We start from the raw sequence: 17,538 nt of genomic DNA, 5'->3' as shown, positions 1-17,538 counted from the left end.
CCAACGAGGGATGCGGGTGAGTATTTTCTGAACAGCGGGGGGGCGCACAGGGGGTGGGGGGGCGGCGGACACATAGATCTTTCATTTAAACACTATTATTCATATCTTCTATGCAGCAAACGCTGCTGCACAGAAGATATGAATCGCGGCTTCAGCACGATGCAGGGGACAGCGCTAAACATTAGCGCTGTCTCCTGCACGCTCCGTGTGGTACCCACTTGCCACACGGGCGGCACACGTGTGCCGCACGTATGGCCTACGTGAGCTCACGGGCACACGGACACGGATAACTCCGGTACTGATTTTTTCCGGTACCGGAATTATCTGGACGTGTGGGACAGCCCTTATTAATGTCATAGTGACATCAAGTTATCTGGAAAGAGGAAAACGGATGGTAGCCAGTGGTAAACCAATAGCATTATTTGGCTTGTCTTGTCTAATATTGAACTAAGACAATAAGGAAAAGATAAAAAAATATTTTTTTTACAACTTGCTCACTTTGTGAGGTAGACAGTTGTGTTTAATTGTCTGTATTATTGGGATTTTTCTTTTTGCCTTTAAAGAAAAAAAATGACTTCAATACTCTGCAGATCAATTTGCTTATCTTTAATAGCAAATGCTTAGAAAGCCATATAGCCACAATCCACTGCTTTCCTAAGACCTCATTTGTCTAATTCAAACGTCAGTGATTTTTCTTCTACTCAAAAATTGTCTGATATTTATCCATGTTTTGAATCAGATTTTCATCAGTGTTTGGTCAGATTATGAGTTTTTACCATCACATTTAAAGAATGATTTTCTTATATGAAAAATAAAAAATAAATAAATTGACTTTCTACAGAACTATACAGGGATTGTTTCACAAACAAAGTACATTTTAATTTTTAGATCTTGCAATAATAATTTCCAGAATTGGATGTGTTAAAAAATGTTCATGTGCTGAGATAATCTTATAAATATGCCGTTACAATGTGCTGTGCGAATTGCCACATCTGACTGTTCAGGAACATAATTACCCAACAAGAAAACAAATGGTCAATGAATGTTCTTCCAAACAAATATAATACTCAAAGAGAAAATGGAAGCGGAAGCGCATAATTAAAATATAGTAAATCTTTATTGAAAGTCACTGATAGTAAATAAAATCCATAGAAAGGGATTATTCATACAGAGAAAGTTATTGCAAGTATCACATCACTCCAGGTAGTATAAATAAAGATTAAATATTTGTGAACATGCGTTTATGTGCTGCATGTATACCAGCTTAAACCAAATTTAATTTTAGTGTTTTTTTATATTTTCAAAAGTCAGTTTCAGTTATGAAATGAGCCATTTCTTAATGATTTTCACCTCCTAAATTCATATCTGACAGTGAAAATGTTTAGCTGGCTCTTGTTTCTATGACATCAAAGAGTTTTCCTTTTCCTGCGACATGTAATTAATGTATAAAAGTTTCAATACTTTGAAGCATTAATATTTTTGCAAATATAAAGATGCTGAATATTTTGTTTGTGTCAATTTTCTGATATTTACTTAGAGGAAACTTAGCAACAATTCAAATAACTAAAACATGTCAAAACACTATTGTGAATTATAAACAGTTACAGATATCGCACTACAAAATTTGGTCCTCATTCAGTGACAACCTTTTTTTGCTTGTCTCTTGTACTCCTACATCGGATCATCTCTTACAGATGTCCAACAGTAATCTGCAAGCATTGATGGATTCAATTTTCTTTGATATCTTTTTCCATAGCCGCAGTTTCTTGTTAAAATCTCTCACCAAACTCATCGCTCACTGCTCAGTTTGGTGGAAGAAAGTATAGATGTGAATGTAAGAAATGAATCCTTAAGGACATGAAACAGCCAAAATCTTTATATGTTTTGAGGAGATTTTCTACTAAAATAATCCCATGAAGACCCCGTCTTTCATCTTTGCTTCATTCAACCTTGTAAATTTATCAATGAGATACTTTATTGCTTTTGCATTTTTATCCATTGCCATTGCAAAGTTCTTCATTAGGCCCAACTTGATATGCAATGGTTCTAATAAAACGTTATGTGGGTCAACAAGCGTTGGATGCAGGACATGTCTACTATCTGACTAAAGTAAATTTCGGAGATGCCAGTTTCTTTTGTTGTAGTGATATTTTCATACATGACTATCCCACTCACACAGAAAGCAGCAATAATAATAATTTTAATGATTTTATTTCTATAGTGCCAACATATTCCATAGCACTTTACATTTTATAGAGGACATCTACAGACAATAAAAGATGCCAAGTGGAGTGAGGGCCCTGCTGGCATGCAAATAGTCTATGAGAAAATAGGGAGAATTGAAAGGTGGATGGTAACAATTGCTTGCATTGTACAGTCCAGCCATCAATATAATAAATAGGGTGTTCACGTAATGCTGCATTAAGCATTTTCCAACCAGTATGTGTAAAAGTATGGATACAGAGGGCTATTAAATGCGTAAAGGGTGTGAGAACAGATGATACGAGGGTCCTGGTTTTGAAGAAAAGTTTATATAGGCAAAACAGCAAAAGTTAGATAAATATGTTGAGGCGGTAGGCCAGTCTGATGAAATGCATTTGTAGGGCACGCTTAAAACTGTGGAACTGTGAGTATTGGGAATAATCGAATTGTCCTGTGTAGTGCATTCCAAAGAATTGCTACAGCACATGAGAAGTGTCACGGGAGTACTAAGTAGACTAAGGCTGGTTACCCGGGCCCCTGCGAAATCCCTCAGGCTAGGGAAACCCTGTCTGTCCCTTTCCCAGAAGTTACACTAAAGGTGTGCATGTCTGGTCAGCCAGGCCTGACCCTGTCTCCTGTTTCAGCCCTAAGCTGAAACCACCACCCGCCACCCAGTGAAGAGACCACACACCAATCCCCACAGAAAGCACAGACAGGGAAAACAGAAAAACGCACGACGCCGCAGACACACAGGAATACACTATAATGTACACAGGGCAAAACAAATACAAATATAGGAAGGAGGAATATGACAAAGGATAATACACCACCAGCTACGATTTTCCTACAACAAGACCACCACTCAAGACGGGAATCACTAGGCACAAAGCACAAGCTATAATCGGCGATGTCCAAAGTCCAGCACGACTATTTAAAGGCTGTGGGCGTGACCCAGCCTCCAACCAAATTACCAGCTAGATTAACCCCGAGCAAGCTGGATAAAGTCTAGCCGACGCCACTGAGCGTGTAGAAGACGTAAGTGGAATTACCGCTGTCTGTCGGACGCCCTAGTGTGAACAGCGTCCGACATGACAGTACCCCGCCTTCTACGAGGGACTCCAGGGCCCTTACGACTTATAGGACCCGGCTTGTCCGGATGGTGGTGGTGAAACATACTGACCAGCCGGTCCGCATGTATGTCCGAGGCTGGTACCCAGGACCTCTCTTCTGGCCCATAGCCATGCCAATCTACCAGGTACTGTAATGTGCGGAGCACTACTCGAGAGTCAACCACCTTGGAGACTTCAAACCCCAAATTGCCATCCACCAAGACTGGAGGTGGCATAGGCGCCATGTCCACAGAACCCACCACCTTTTTTAATAAAGATCTGTGGAACACATTGTGTATTTTATAAGCCGTAGGGAGCGCCAAACGGTAGGCTACCGGGTTAATGATGGCAGCAACCCTAAATAAACCAATAAACCTTGGACCCAATTTCAGGGATGGAATCTTGGGTTTTACGTTTTTTTGTGGACAGCCACACCCAGTCACCCACACTCAGGTCCGGACCTGTCACACGTTTACTGTCAGCCACTCATTTGTACCTACGCTTAGAAAGCGCTGTTTCACTCTCCTCCACATGGATGCCAGTTGTGCTCCTAACTGGTCCTCCTCCGGGACGCCAGTAGAACCCCCCTGACGCAGAGTACAAAAATGAGGATGGAGCCCGTAAACACAAAAGAACGGGGACTCCCCAGACGATTCCTGATGGTGATTATTTATAGCAAACTCAACCAAAGGAAGAAACGTCGACCACTCCTCTTGATTGTCAGAAACAAAACAGCATAAGTACTGCTCCAAATTCTGGTTCATATGCTCAGTCTGACCATTTGACTGAGGATGAAACGCAGAAGAATGCGACAACTTGATCCCCAGCCGTGAGCAAAAAGCTGTCCAAAATTTTGCCACAAACTGAGTACCTCTATCAGACACGATGTCAGACGGGACCCTGTGAAGTCTGACCACCTCCTGCACAAATATCTGAGCCAGAGTCTTAGCGTTAGGCAACGAAGGCAAAGACACAAAGTGCAACATCTTTGAGAACTGATCAACAACCACCAGAATGACCGTGTTCCCAGCAGAGGAGGGCAAATCTGTGATAAAATCCATGAAAATCTCCATCCATGGCCTACAGGGTACCCCGAGAGGATGTAGTGTGCCAGCAGGACAAGAGCGGGACGTCTTAGCCCTAGCGCACGTGGTACATGCTGATACGTACGAGACCACGTCCTGTCGGATTTTGGGCTACCAAAACCGACACGACACCAACTCCAAGGTACGCCTTACCCCTGGATGGCCAGCCAGGACAGCATCATGATGCTCACCCAACACCTTTAGGCGAAGATGGAGCGGTACAATCGATTTATTAATGGGAAGCTCTGGTGGTACCTCCTCCTGAGCCTCGGCAATCTCAGCCTCAACTTCGGTCGTGAGAGCCAAGACCACTACACCCTTTTGGAGGATGGGTACCGGATCTTCCCGAGGTTCTCCCCCGGAAAACACCTGGACAAAGCATCCGCCTTAGTGTTCTTAGACCCAGGTCGGTATGTAACAAAAAAGTTGAACCGCGTGAAAAACAATGCCCAGCGAGCCTGCCTGGGGGACAGACGCTTGGCTGACTCCAAATACAGCAGATTTTTATGGTCGGTGATCACTGTAACCTGATGGACCGACCCCTCCAAGAAGTGTCGCCATTCCTCAAAAGCCAACTTGATAGCCAACAACTCCCTGTCGCCGATATCGTAATTAGGTTCGGTGGGCGACAGCTTCTTAGAAAAGTAGGCGCATGGACGCAACTCGCCCAAGGATGAGCCTTGTGACAGCACCGCCCCCACTCCAACCTCAGACGCATCAACTTCCACGGTAAATGGTTTTGATATGTCCGGTTGCATCAGAATGGGGGCCAAAGCAAAACTGTTCTTCAGAAATTCAAATGCGCGCGCAGCAACCTGAGGCCAGGCGGAGAAATTGGTACCCTTTTTCGTCATGTCAGTAAGTGGTTTAGCAATGGCAGAAAAATCCTTGATAAACTTTCTATGTCAGAGTTGGAAAATCCAAGGAACCGCTGGAGTGCTTTTAGGTTATCAGGCCGATCCCAATGCAGCACCGCTTGCACCTTAGCGGCGTCCATTTTAAACCCTGAAGCAGACACAATATAACCCAAGAAAGGCAACTCCTGAACCGAAAATACACATTTCTCAAGTTTAGCATAGAGCTTATTTTCCCTGAGTAGCTGTAACACCTGCATCACATGCTCTAAATGAGTATCACGGTTGCATGAATAAATGAGAATGTCATCTAGGTACACAATAACGAATTTCCCCAGAACATGCGAGAATATATCATTTATGAAATGTTGAAAAACTGCAGGAGCATTTGTCAACCCAAATGGCATCACCAAATTTTCAAAATGACCCTCAGGAGTGGTAAAAGCCGTCTTCCACTCATTACCTTGACGGACTCTTATGAGGTTGTATGCCCCCCTGAGGTCAAGCTTGGAAAACCACTTAGCACCTGCCAGCTGGTTGAACAAATCAGGTATCAGTGGCATAGGGTATGGATCACTAACCATAATCTGGTTTAACTCCCTGAAATCCAGACACGGGCGTAGTCCGCCATCTTTCTTTTTAATGAAGAAGAACCCCGCTGCCACCGGCGAAGATGAAGGCCTGATGTGCCCTTTGCTCAGACTCTCAGCAATGTAGTCTTTTAACGCTTGCCTCTCAGGACCAGAGATGTTGAACATCCTAGCTTTCGGCAATTTGGCCCCAGGTTTAAACCTAATAGTACAGTCATAGGGGCGATGTGGTGGCAATTCTGAGCAACCCTTCTCTGAGAACACATCCGCAAAATCCATCAGTGACTCAGGAATAGGGTTGAGCGAAACGGGTCGGTCATTTTCAGAAGTCGGCGACTTTTGGCAAAGTCGGGTTTCATGAAACCCGACCCGACCCCTGTGTGGGGTCGGCCATGAGGTCGGCGATCTTCTGAATCTGGTATCGGAATTCCGATACCGAGTTCCAATATGTTTGCGATATCGGAAATCGGTATCGGAATCCACATTTAAGTGTAAAATAAAGAATTAAAATAAAAAATATTGATATACTCACCTCTCCGACGCAGCCTGGACATCGCCGCTGGTAACCGGCATCTTCCGTTCCTAAGAATGGCGCTTGAAAGACCTTTCGATGACGTCACAGATTGTGATTGGTCGCGGCGGCCCATGTGACCGCTCAGCGACCAATCACAAAGCCGTGACGTAATTTTCAGGTCCTAAATTCCTCATTCTAGGAATTTAGGACATGAGAATTACGTCACGGCTTTGTGATTGGTCGCTGAGCGGTCACGTGGGCCGCCGTGACCAATCACAAGCCGTGACGTCATCGAAAGGTCCTTCACGCACTCATTCTTAAGAAGGAAGGCTGCCGGAAAGAAGCAGGGCGCGTCCGAGGGTGAGTATATACCTAATAGGAATATACTCACCCTCGGCTTCTTTCCGGCAGCCTTCCTTCTTAAGAATGAGCGCGTGAAGGACCTTTCAATGACGTCACGGCTTGTGATTGGTCGCAGCGGCCCACGTGACCGCTCAGTGACCAATCACAAAGCCGTGACGTAATTCTCAAGTCCTAAATTCCTAGAATGAGGAATTTAGGACCTGAAAATTACGTCACGGCTTTGTGATTGGTCGCTGAGCGGTCACGTGGGCGGCCGCGACCAATCACAAGCCGTGACGTCATCGAAAGGTCTTTCAAGCGCCATTCTTAGGAACGGAAGATGCCGGTTACCAGCGGCGATGTCCAGGCTGCGTCGGAGAGGTGAAAATATAAATATTTTTTATTTTAATTCTTTATTTTACACTTAAATATGGATCCCAGGGCCTGAAGGAGAGTTCCTCTCCTTCAGACCCTGGGAACCATAGTATCCCATTGCACTGCATTGGATTTCGTGTTTCGGCCGACCCGGACCCCGACTCTTTTATATGATCGGCCGATTTCACTCGACCCGACTTTTGAGAAAGTCGGGTTTCGTGAAACCCGACCCGATCCTATAAAAATAAAAGTCGCTCAACCCCACTCAGGAATGATTGGAGTCACAGCGGACACACATGTGGCCAGGCAATTCTCCTGGCAAAATCCGCTCCACTGAATTATGTCCTGAGTTTTCCAGTCAATAACCGGGTTGTGCATAGATAAACATGGAAAACCCAGTACCATTTGTGCAGGAAGATTACTGAGCACCCTACATGTAAACTGTTCAGAAAGTAGGACCCCAATGTGGAGTTTCACCTCAGCCACAAACTGAGTAATCTCCCCCTGTGGGAGAGGGGTAGCATTGGTGGTGACCACCCGGATAGGATGAGGCAATTTTTCGACCGTGAACCCAGCCGTACGCGCAAATTCCTCATCAATGAGATTAGTGGCTGAACCACTATCCAAAAAAACAGTGATTCTGTCACGGGGGAACTGGGTAGACTAAGGTTGATTACCCGGGCACCTGCGATATCCCTCAGGCTAGGGAAACCCTGTCTGTCCCTTTCCCAGAAGTTACACAAAAGGTGTGCATGTCTGGGCTGCCAGGCCTGACCCTGACTCCTGTTTCAGCCCTAAGCTGAAACCACCACCTGCCACCCAGTGAAGAGACCATACACCAATCCCCACAGAAAGCACAGACAGGGAAAACTGAAAAAGGCACCACGCCGCAGACACACAGGAATACACTATAATGTGCACAGAGCCAAACAAATACAAATAGGAAGGAGGAATATGACAAAGGATAATACACCACCAGATATGATATTCCTACAACAAGACTACCACTCCAGACCGGAACCACTAGGCATAAAGCACAAGCTGTAATCAGCGACGCCCAAAGTCCAGCGCGACTAGTTAAAGGCCGTGTGCATGACCCAGCCTCCAACCTGATTACCAGCTAGATTAACCCCGAGCAAGCTGGATAAAAACTAGCCAATGCCACTGAGCGTGTAGTGGATGTAAGTGGAATTACTACTGTCTATCGGATGCCCTAGTGTGAACAGCGTCCGACATGACAGTACCCCACCTTCTATGAGGGACCCCAGGGCCCTCACGACTTATAGGACCCGGCTTGTCCGGATGGCGGCGGTGAAACATACTGACCAGCCGGTCCGCATGTATGTCCGAGGCTGGTACCCAGGACCTCTCTTCCGGCCCATAACCACGCCAATGTACGAGGTACTGTAATGTGCGGCGCACTACTCGAGAGTCAACCACCTTGGAGACTTCAAACTCCAAATTGCCATCCACCAAGACTGGAGGTGGCATACGCGCCGTGTCCACACAACCCACCACCTTTTTTTAATAAAGATCTGTGGAACACATTGTGTATTTTATATACTGTAGGGAGCGCCAAACGGTAGGCTACCGGGTTAATGATGGCGGCAACCCTAAATGGACCAATAAACCTTGGACCCAATTTCAAGGATGGAATCTTGAGTTTTATGTTTTTTGTGGACAACCACACCCAGTCACCCACACTCAGGTCCGGACCTGTCACACGTTTACTGTCAGCCACTCGTTTGTACCTTGCACCTATGCTTAGCAAGCGCTGTTTCACTCTCCTCCACACGGATGTCAGTTGTGCTCCTACCTAGTGTTGAGCGATACCGTCCGATACTTGAAAGTATCGGTATCGGAAAGTATCGGCCGATACCGGCAAAGTATCGGATCTGATCCGATACCGATACCCGATACCAATACAAGTCAATGGGACTCAAGTATCGGAAGGTATCCCTGATGGTTCCCAGGGTCTGAAGGAGAGGAAACTCTCCTTCAGGCCCTGGGATCCATATTAATGTGTAAAATAAAGAATTAAAATAAAAAATATTGATATACTCACCTCTCCGACGCAGCCTTGACCTTACCGCTGTGAACCGGCAGCCTTCTTTGCTTAAAATGAGCGTGTTCAGCACCTTCCATGATGTCACGGCTTCTGATTGGTCGCGTGCCGCTCATGTGACCGCCACGCGACCAATCAGAAGCCGTAATGTCATTCCCCAGGTCCTAAATTCCTAGAAGGAAATTTAGGACCTGAGGGATGACATCGCGGCTTGTGATTGGTCGCGTGGCGGTCACATGAGCGGCACGCGACCAATCAGAAGCCGTGACGTCATGGAAGGTGCTGAACGCGCTCATTTTAAACAAAGAAGGCTGCCGGTTACCAGCGGTGATGTCCAGGGGCCTCCGGACTGGTGAGTATATCAATATTTTTTATTTTAATTCTTTATTTTACACATTCATATGGATCCCAGGGCTTGAAGGAGAGTATCCTCTCCTTCAGACCCTGGGAACCATACACTGGAAACTTCCGATTCCGATTCCAGATACCACAAAAGTATCGGATCTCGGTATCGGAATTCCGATACCGCAAGTATCGGCCGATACCCGATACTTGCGGTATCAGAAGGCTCAACACTACTCCTAACTGGTCCTCCTCCGGGACGCCAGTAGAACCCCCCTGACGCAGAGTACAAAACTGAGGATGGAGCCCGTAAACACAAAAGAACAGGGACTCCCCAGAGGATTCCTGACGGTGATTATTTATAGCAAACTCAGCCAAAGGAAGGAACGTCAACCACTCCTCCTGATTGTCAGAAACAAAACAGCGTAAGTACTGCTCCAAATTCTGGTTCATATGCTCGGTCTGACCATTTGACTGAGGATGAAACGCAGAAGAATGCGACAACTTGATCCCCAGCCATGAGCAAAAAACTGTCCAAAATTTTGCCACAAACTGAGTACCTCTATCAGACACGATGTCAGACGGGACCCTGTGAAGTCTGACCACCTCCTGCACAAATATCTGAGCCAGAGTCTTAGCGTTAGGCAACGAAGGCAAAGACACAAAGTGCAACATCTTTGAGAACTGATCAACAACCACCAGAATGACCGTGTTCCCAGCAGAGGAGGGCAAATCTGTGATAAAATCCATGAAAATCTCCATCCATGGCCTACAGGGTACCCCGAGAGGATGTAGTGTGCCAGCAGGACAAAAGCGGGACGTCTTAGCCCTAGCGCACGTGGTACATGCTGATACGTACGAGACCACGTCCTGTCGGATTTTGGGCTACCAAAACCGACACGACACCAACTCCAAGGTACGCCTAACCCCTGGATGGCCAGCCAGGACAGCATCATGATGCTCACCCAACACCTTTAGGCGAAGATGGAGCGGTACAATCGATTTATTAATGGGAAGCTCTGGTGGTACCTCCTCCTGAGCCTCAGCAATCTCAGCCTCAACTTCGGTCGTGAGAGCCAAGACCACTACACCCTTTTGGAGGATGGGTACCGGATCTTCCCGAGGTTCTCCCCCAGAAAACACCTGGACAAAGCATCCGCCTTAGTGTTCTTAGACCCAGGTCGGTATGTAACAAAAAAGTTGAACCGTGTGAAAAACAATGCCCAGCGAGCCTGCCTGGGGGACAGACGCTTGGCTGACTCCAAATACAGCAGATTTTTATGGTCGGTGATCACTGTAACCTGATGGACCGACCCCTCCAAGAAGTGTCGCCATTCCTCAAAAGCCAACTTGATAGCCAACAACTCCCTGTCACCGATATCGTAATTAGGTTCGGTGGGCGACAGCTTCTTAGAAAAGTAGGCGCATGGACGCAACTCGCCCAAGGATGAGCCTTGTGACAGCACCGCCCCCACTCCAACCTCAGACGCATCAACTTCCACGGTAAATGGTTTCCACCAGAATGTTGGCCAAAGCAAAACTGTTCTTCAGAAATTCAAATGCGCGCGCAGCAGCCTGAGGCCAGGCGGAGAAATTGGTACCCTTTTTCGTCATGTCAGTAAGCGGTTTAGCAATGGTAGAAAAATCCTTGATAAACTTTCTATGTCAGAGTTGGAAAATCCAAGGAACCGCTGGAGTGCTTTTAGGTTATCAGGCCGTTCCCAATGCAGCACCGCTTGCACCTTAGCGGCATCCATTTTAAACCCTGAAGCAGACACAATATAACCCAAGAAAGGCAACTCCTGAACCGAAAATACACATTTCTCAAGTTTAGCATAGAGCTTATTTTCCCTGAGTAGCTGTAACACCTGCCTCACATGCTCTAAATGAGTATCACGGTGGCATGAATAAATGAGAATGTCATCTAGGTACACAATCACAAATTTCCCCAGAACATGCGAGAATATATCATTTATGAAATGTTGAAAAACTGCAGGCGCATTTGTCAACCCAAATGGCATCACCAAATTTTCAAAATGACCCTCAGGAGTGGTAAAAGCCATCTTCCACTCAACACCTTGATGGACTCTTATGAGGTTGTATGCCTCCCTGAGGTCAAGCTTGGAAAACTACTTAGCACCAGCCAGCTGGTTGAACAAATCAGGTATCAGTGGCGTAGGGTATGGATCACTAACCATAATCTGGTTTAACTCCCTGAAATCCAGACACGGGCGTAGTCCGCCATCTTTCTTTTTAATGAAGAAGAACCCCGCTGCCACCGGCGAGGATGAAGGCCTGATGTGCCCTTTGCTCAGACTCTCAGCAATGTAGTCTTTTAACGCTTGCCTCTCAGGACCAGAGATGTTGAACATCCTAGCTTTCGGCAATTTGGCCCCAGGTTTAAACCTAATAGTACAGTCATAGGGGCGATGTGGTGGCAATTCTGAGCAACCCTTCTCTGAGAACACATCCGCAAAATCCATCAGTGACTCAGGAATGATTGGAGTCACAGCGGACACACATGTGGCCAGGCAATTCTCCTGGCAAAATCCGCTCCACTGAATTATGCCCTGAGTTTTCCAGTCAATAACCGGGTTGTGCATAGATAAACATGGAAAACCCAGAACCATTTGTGCAGGAAGATTACTGAGCACCCTACATGTAAACTGCTCAGAAAGTAGGACCCCAATGTGGAGTTTCACCTCAGCCACAAACTGAGTAATCTCCCCCTGTGGGAGAGGGGTAGCATTGATGGTGACCACCCGGATAGGATGAGGCAATTTTTCGACCGTGAACCCGGCCGTACGCGCAAATTCCTCATCAATGAGATTAGTGGCTGAACCACTATCCACAAAAACAGTGATTCTGTCACGGGGAACTGGGTAGACTAAGGTTGGTTACCCGGGCACCTGCGATATCCCTCAGGCTAGGGAAACCCTGTCTGTCCCTTTCCCAGAAGTTACACTAAAGGTGTGCATGTCTGGGCCGCCAGGCCTGACCCTGACTCCTGTTTCAGCCCTAAGCTGAAACCACCACCTGCCACCCAGCGAAGAGACCATACACCAATCCCCACAGAAAGCACAGACAGGGAAAACTGAAAAACGCACCACGCCGCAGACACACAGGAATACACTATAATGTGCACAGAGCCAAACAAATACAAATAGGAAGGAGGAATATGACAAAGGATAATACACCACCAGATATGATATTCCTACAACAAGACTACCACTCCAGACTGGAACCACTAGGCATAAAGCACAAGCTGTAATCAGCGACGCCCAAAGTCCAGCGCGACTAGTTAAAGGCCGTGGGCATGACCCAGCCTCCAACCTGATTACCAGCTAGATTAACCCCGAGCAAGCTGGATAAAAACTAGCCGACGCCACTGAGCGTGTAGTGGATGTAAGTGGAATTACTGCTGTCTATCGGACGCCCTAGTGTGAACAGCGTCCGACATGACAGTACCCCGCCTTCTACGAAGGACCCCAGGGCCCTCACGACTTATAGGACCCGGCTTGTCCGGATGGCGGCGGTGAAACATACTGACCAGCCGGTCCGCATGTATGTCCGAGGCTGGTACCCAGGACCTCTCTTCCGGCCCATAACCACGCCAATGTACAAGGTACTGTAATGTGCGGCGCACTACTCAAGAGTCAACCACCTTGGAGACTTCAAACTCCAAATTGCCATCCACCAAGACTGGAGGTGGCATAGGCGCCGTGTCCACACAACCCACCACCTTTTTTAATAAAGATCTGTGGAACACGTTGTGTATTTTATATGCTGTAGGGAGCACCAAATGGTAGGCTACCGGGTTAATGATGGCAGCAACCCTAAATGGACCAATAAACCTTGGACCCAATTTCAAGGATGGAATCTTGAGTTTTATGTTTTTTGTGGACAACCACACCCAGTCACCCACACTCAGGTCCAGACCTGTCACACGTTTACTGTCAGCCAATCATTTGTACCTTGCACCTACGCTTAGCAAGTGCTGTTTCACTCTCCTGCACACGGATGCCAGTTGTGCTCCTAACTGGTCCTCCTCCGGGACGCCAGTAGAACCCCCCTGACGCAGAGTACAAAACTGAGGATGGAGCCCGTAAACACAAAAGAACAGGGACTCCCCAGATGATTCCTGACGGTGATTATTTATAGCAAACTCAGCCAAAAGAAGGAACGTCGACCACTCCTCCTGATTGTCAGAAACAAAACAGCGTAAGTACTGCTCCAAATTCTGGTTCATATGCTCGGTCTGACCATTTGACTGAGGATGAAACGCAGAAGAATGTGACAGCTTGATCCCCAGCCGTGAGCAAAAAGCTTTCCAAAATTTTGCCACAAACTGAGTACCTCTATCAGACACAATGTCAGACGGGACCCTGTGAAGTCTGACCACCTCCTGCACAAATACCTGAGCCAGAGTCTTAGCATTAGGCAACGAAGGCAAAGACACAAAGTGTGACATCTTTGAGAACCAATCAACAACCACCAGAATGACGTGTTCCCAGCAGAGGAGGGCAAATCTGTGATAAAATCAATGGAAATCTCTGTCCATGGCCTACTGGGTACCCCGAGAGGATGTAGTGTGCCAGCAGGACGGGAGTGGGACGTCTTAGCCCTAGCGCACGTGGTACATGCTGATACGAACGAGACCACGTCCTGTCGGATTTTGGGCCACCAACTCCAAGGTACCCCTAACCCCTGGATGGCCAGCCAGGACAGCATCATGATGCTCACCCAGCACCTTTAGGCAAAGATGGAGCGGTACAAACGATTTGTTAATGGGAAGCTCTGGTGGTACCTCCTCCTGAGCCTCAGCAATCTCAGCCTCCACCACGGTCGTGAGAGCCGAGACCACTACACCCTTTTGGAGGATGGGTACCGGATCTTCCCGAGGTTCTCCCCCCAGAAAACATCTGGACAAAGCATCCGCCTTAGTGTTCTTAGACCCAGATCGGTACGTAACAAAAAAGTTGAACCGCATGAAAAACAATGCCCAGCGAGCCTGCCTGGGGGACAGACGCTTGGCTGACTCCAAATACAGCAGATTTTTATGGTCGGTGATCACTGTAACCTGATGGTCCGACTTCTCCAAAAAGTGTCGCCATTCCTCAAAAGCCAACTTGATAGCCAACAACTCCCTGTTGCCGATATCGTAATTACGTTCGGCAGACGACAGCTTCTTGGAAAAGTAGGCGCAAGGACGCAACTCGCCCACGGATGAGCCTTGTGACAGCACCGCCCCCACTCCAACCTCAGACGCATCAACTTCCACGGTAAATGGTTTTGATACGTCCGGTTGCACCAGAATGGGGGCCGAAGCAAAGCTGTTCTTCAGAAATTCAAATGCGCGCACAGCAGCCTGAGGCCAGGCAGAGAAATTGGTACCCTTTTTCGTCATGTCAGTAAGCGGTTTAGCAATGGTAGAAAAATCTTTGATAAACTTTCTATAATAGTTGGAAAACCCAAGGAACCGCTGGAGTGCTTTTAGGTTATCAGGCCGTTCCCAATGCAGCACCGCTTGCACCTTAGCGGCGTCCATTTTAAACCCTGAAGCAGACACAATATAACCCAAGAAAGGCAACTCCTGAACCGAAAATACACATTTCTCAAGTTTTGCATAGAGCTTATTTTCCCTGAGAAGCTGTAACACCTGCCTCACATGCTCTAAATGAGTATCACGGTCACATGAATAAATGAGAATGTCATCTAGGTTCACAATAGCGAATTTCCCCAGAACATGCGAGAATACATCATTTATGAAATGTTGAAAAACTGCAGGCGCGTTTGTCAACCCAAATGGCATCACCAAATTTTCAAAATGACCCTCAGGAGTATTAAAAGCCGTCTTCCACTCATCACCTTGACGGACTCTTATGAGGTTGTACGCCCCCCTGAGGTCAAGCTTGGAAAACCACTTAGCACCAGCCACCTGGTTGAACAAATCAGGTATCAGTGGCATAGGGTATGGATCACGAACCGTAGTCTGGTTTAACTCCCTGAAATCCAGACACGGGCGTAGTCCGCCATCTTTCTTTTTAATGAAGAAGAACCCCGCTGCCACCGGCAAGGACGAAGGCCTGATGTGCCCTTTGCTCATAATCTCAGCAATGTAATCTTTTAAAGCTTGCCTCTCAGGACCAGAGATGTTGAACATCCTTGCTTTCGGTAATTTAGCCCCTGGTTTAAACCAAATAGTACAATCATAGGGGCGATGTGGTGGCAATTCTGAGCAACCCATATCTGAAAACACATCTGCGAAATCCAGCAGAGACTCAGGAATGCTTGTAGTCACAGCGGACACACATGTGGCCAGGCAATTCTCCTGGCAAAATCCACTCCACTGAATTGTCCCGAGTTTTCCAGTCAATAACCGGGTTGTGCATAGATAACCATGGAAAACCCAGAACCATTTGTGCAGGAAGATTACTGAGCACCCTACATGTAACCTGCTCAGAATGTAGGACCCCAATGTGGAGTTTAACCTCAGCCACAAACTCAGTAATCTCCCCCTGTGGGAGAGGGGTAGCATTGATGGTGACCACCCGGATAGGATGAGGCAATTTTTTGACCGCGCGCAAACTCCTCATCAATGAGATTAGTGGCCGAACCACTATCCACAAAAACAGTGATTGGCAGCTCTCTGCCAGTGACCATAACTCTGGCAGGGAGCATACATTGAGAGACCACCATGGAGGATATGCATAAGTTCAGATTGGCCTCCTCCACACCCTCTGAGCTTAGTAGTTTTCCGCCGTTGCGCTTTTTTTTAGAAAACAGAGGACAAGCATTTACATAATGCCCCTTTTTACCACAGCAAAAACAGAGTCCCTGCTTCCTGAGCGAGGAGGTTTGATGACGCGACACCCCTGCAATTTGCATAGGCTCCATGAGCTCACCTGCAGCAACCTCACATGCACCTACAACCTCCCCCATAGGCGGCGTCTCTAGCGCCCCCTGACGTAAACGGCGATCAATGCGGACCACAAGACTCATGGCAGACTCTAGAGAAGCAGGAGTCTCATACATCAGAAGGGCTTGTTTAACCCTTCCCGAAACCCCACATACAAACTGACTCCGCAGCAACGGGTCATTCCATTGTGCGTCCACCGCCCAGCGGTGAAATTCAGAACAGTAATCCTCCGCCATTCGCTCCCCCTGGCGGAGAGCGCATATTTTAGATTCTGCTAGAGCCAATCTGTCTGGATCATCATAGATGAGTCCAAGAGCAGAAAAAAACTCTCCACTGAGTTAAATTCAGCAGAATCAGAAGGTAATGAAAACGCCCATGCTTGGGGATCTCCGTTCAGTAATGACAGAACCAAGCCCACACGCTGAGCCTCATTACCTGAAGAAAGCGGGTGCATACAAAAATATAATTTGCAAGCTTCACGGAAAACAACAAATTTACTGCGTTCCCCAGAAAACCTCTCAGGTAAAGGGATTTTTGGCTCTGCAACTCTACCTGCAGTTTCCACTTGCACATTAGACACCACAAGATCCTGTTGCTGAACTGCCCCCTTCAATTCTGTGACCTGTAAGGACAGCGCCCTCAACTGGTGGTTTATGGAAGTCATGGGATCCATGACATAAAAAAACCCCTTTTTTTTTTTCTTTTTGGGCCGATTATAATGTCACGGGAGTACTGGGTAGACTAAGGCTGGTTACCTGGGCCCCTGCGAAATACCTCAGGCTAGGGAAACCCTGTCTGTCCCTTTCCCAGAAGTTACAGTAAAGGTGTGCATGTCTGGGCCGCCAGGCCTGACACTCTCCTGTTTCAGCCCTAAGCTGAAACCACCACCCGCCACCCAGTGAAGAGACCACACACCAATCCCCACAGAAAGCACAGACAGGGAAAACAGAAAAATGCACCACGCCGCAGACACACAGGAATACACTATAATGTGCACAGGGCAAAACAAATAAAAATATAGGAAGGAGGAATATGACAAAGGATAATACACCACCAGCTACGATATTCCTACAACAAGACCACCACTCCAGACCGGAATCACTAGGCACAAAGCACAAGCTATAATCGGCAACGCCCAAAG

This window comes from Ranitomeya variabilis, chromosome 2, assembly GCF_051348905.1.
Source record: "Ranitomeya variabilis isolate aRanVar5 chromosome 2, aRanVar5.hap1, whole genome shotgun sequence".
NCBI lineage: Eukaryota > Metazoa > Chordata > Amphibia > Anura > Dendrobatidae > Ranitomeya > Ranitomeya variabilis.
The sequence above is the reverse complement of the archived record's forward strand: the minus strand, read 5'-3'. Positions refer to the sequence as shown.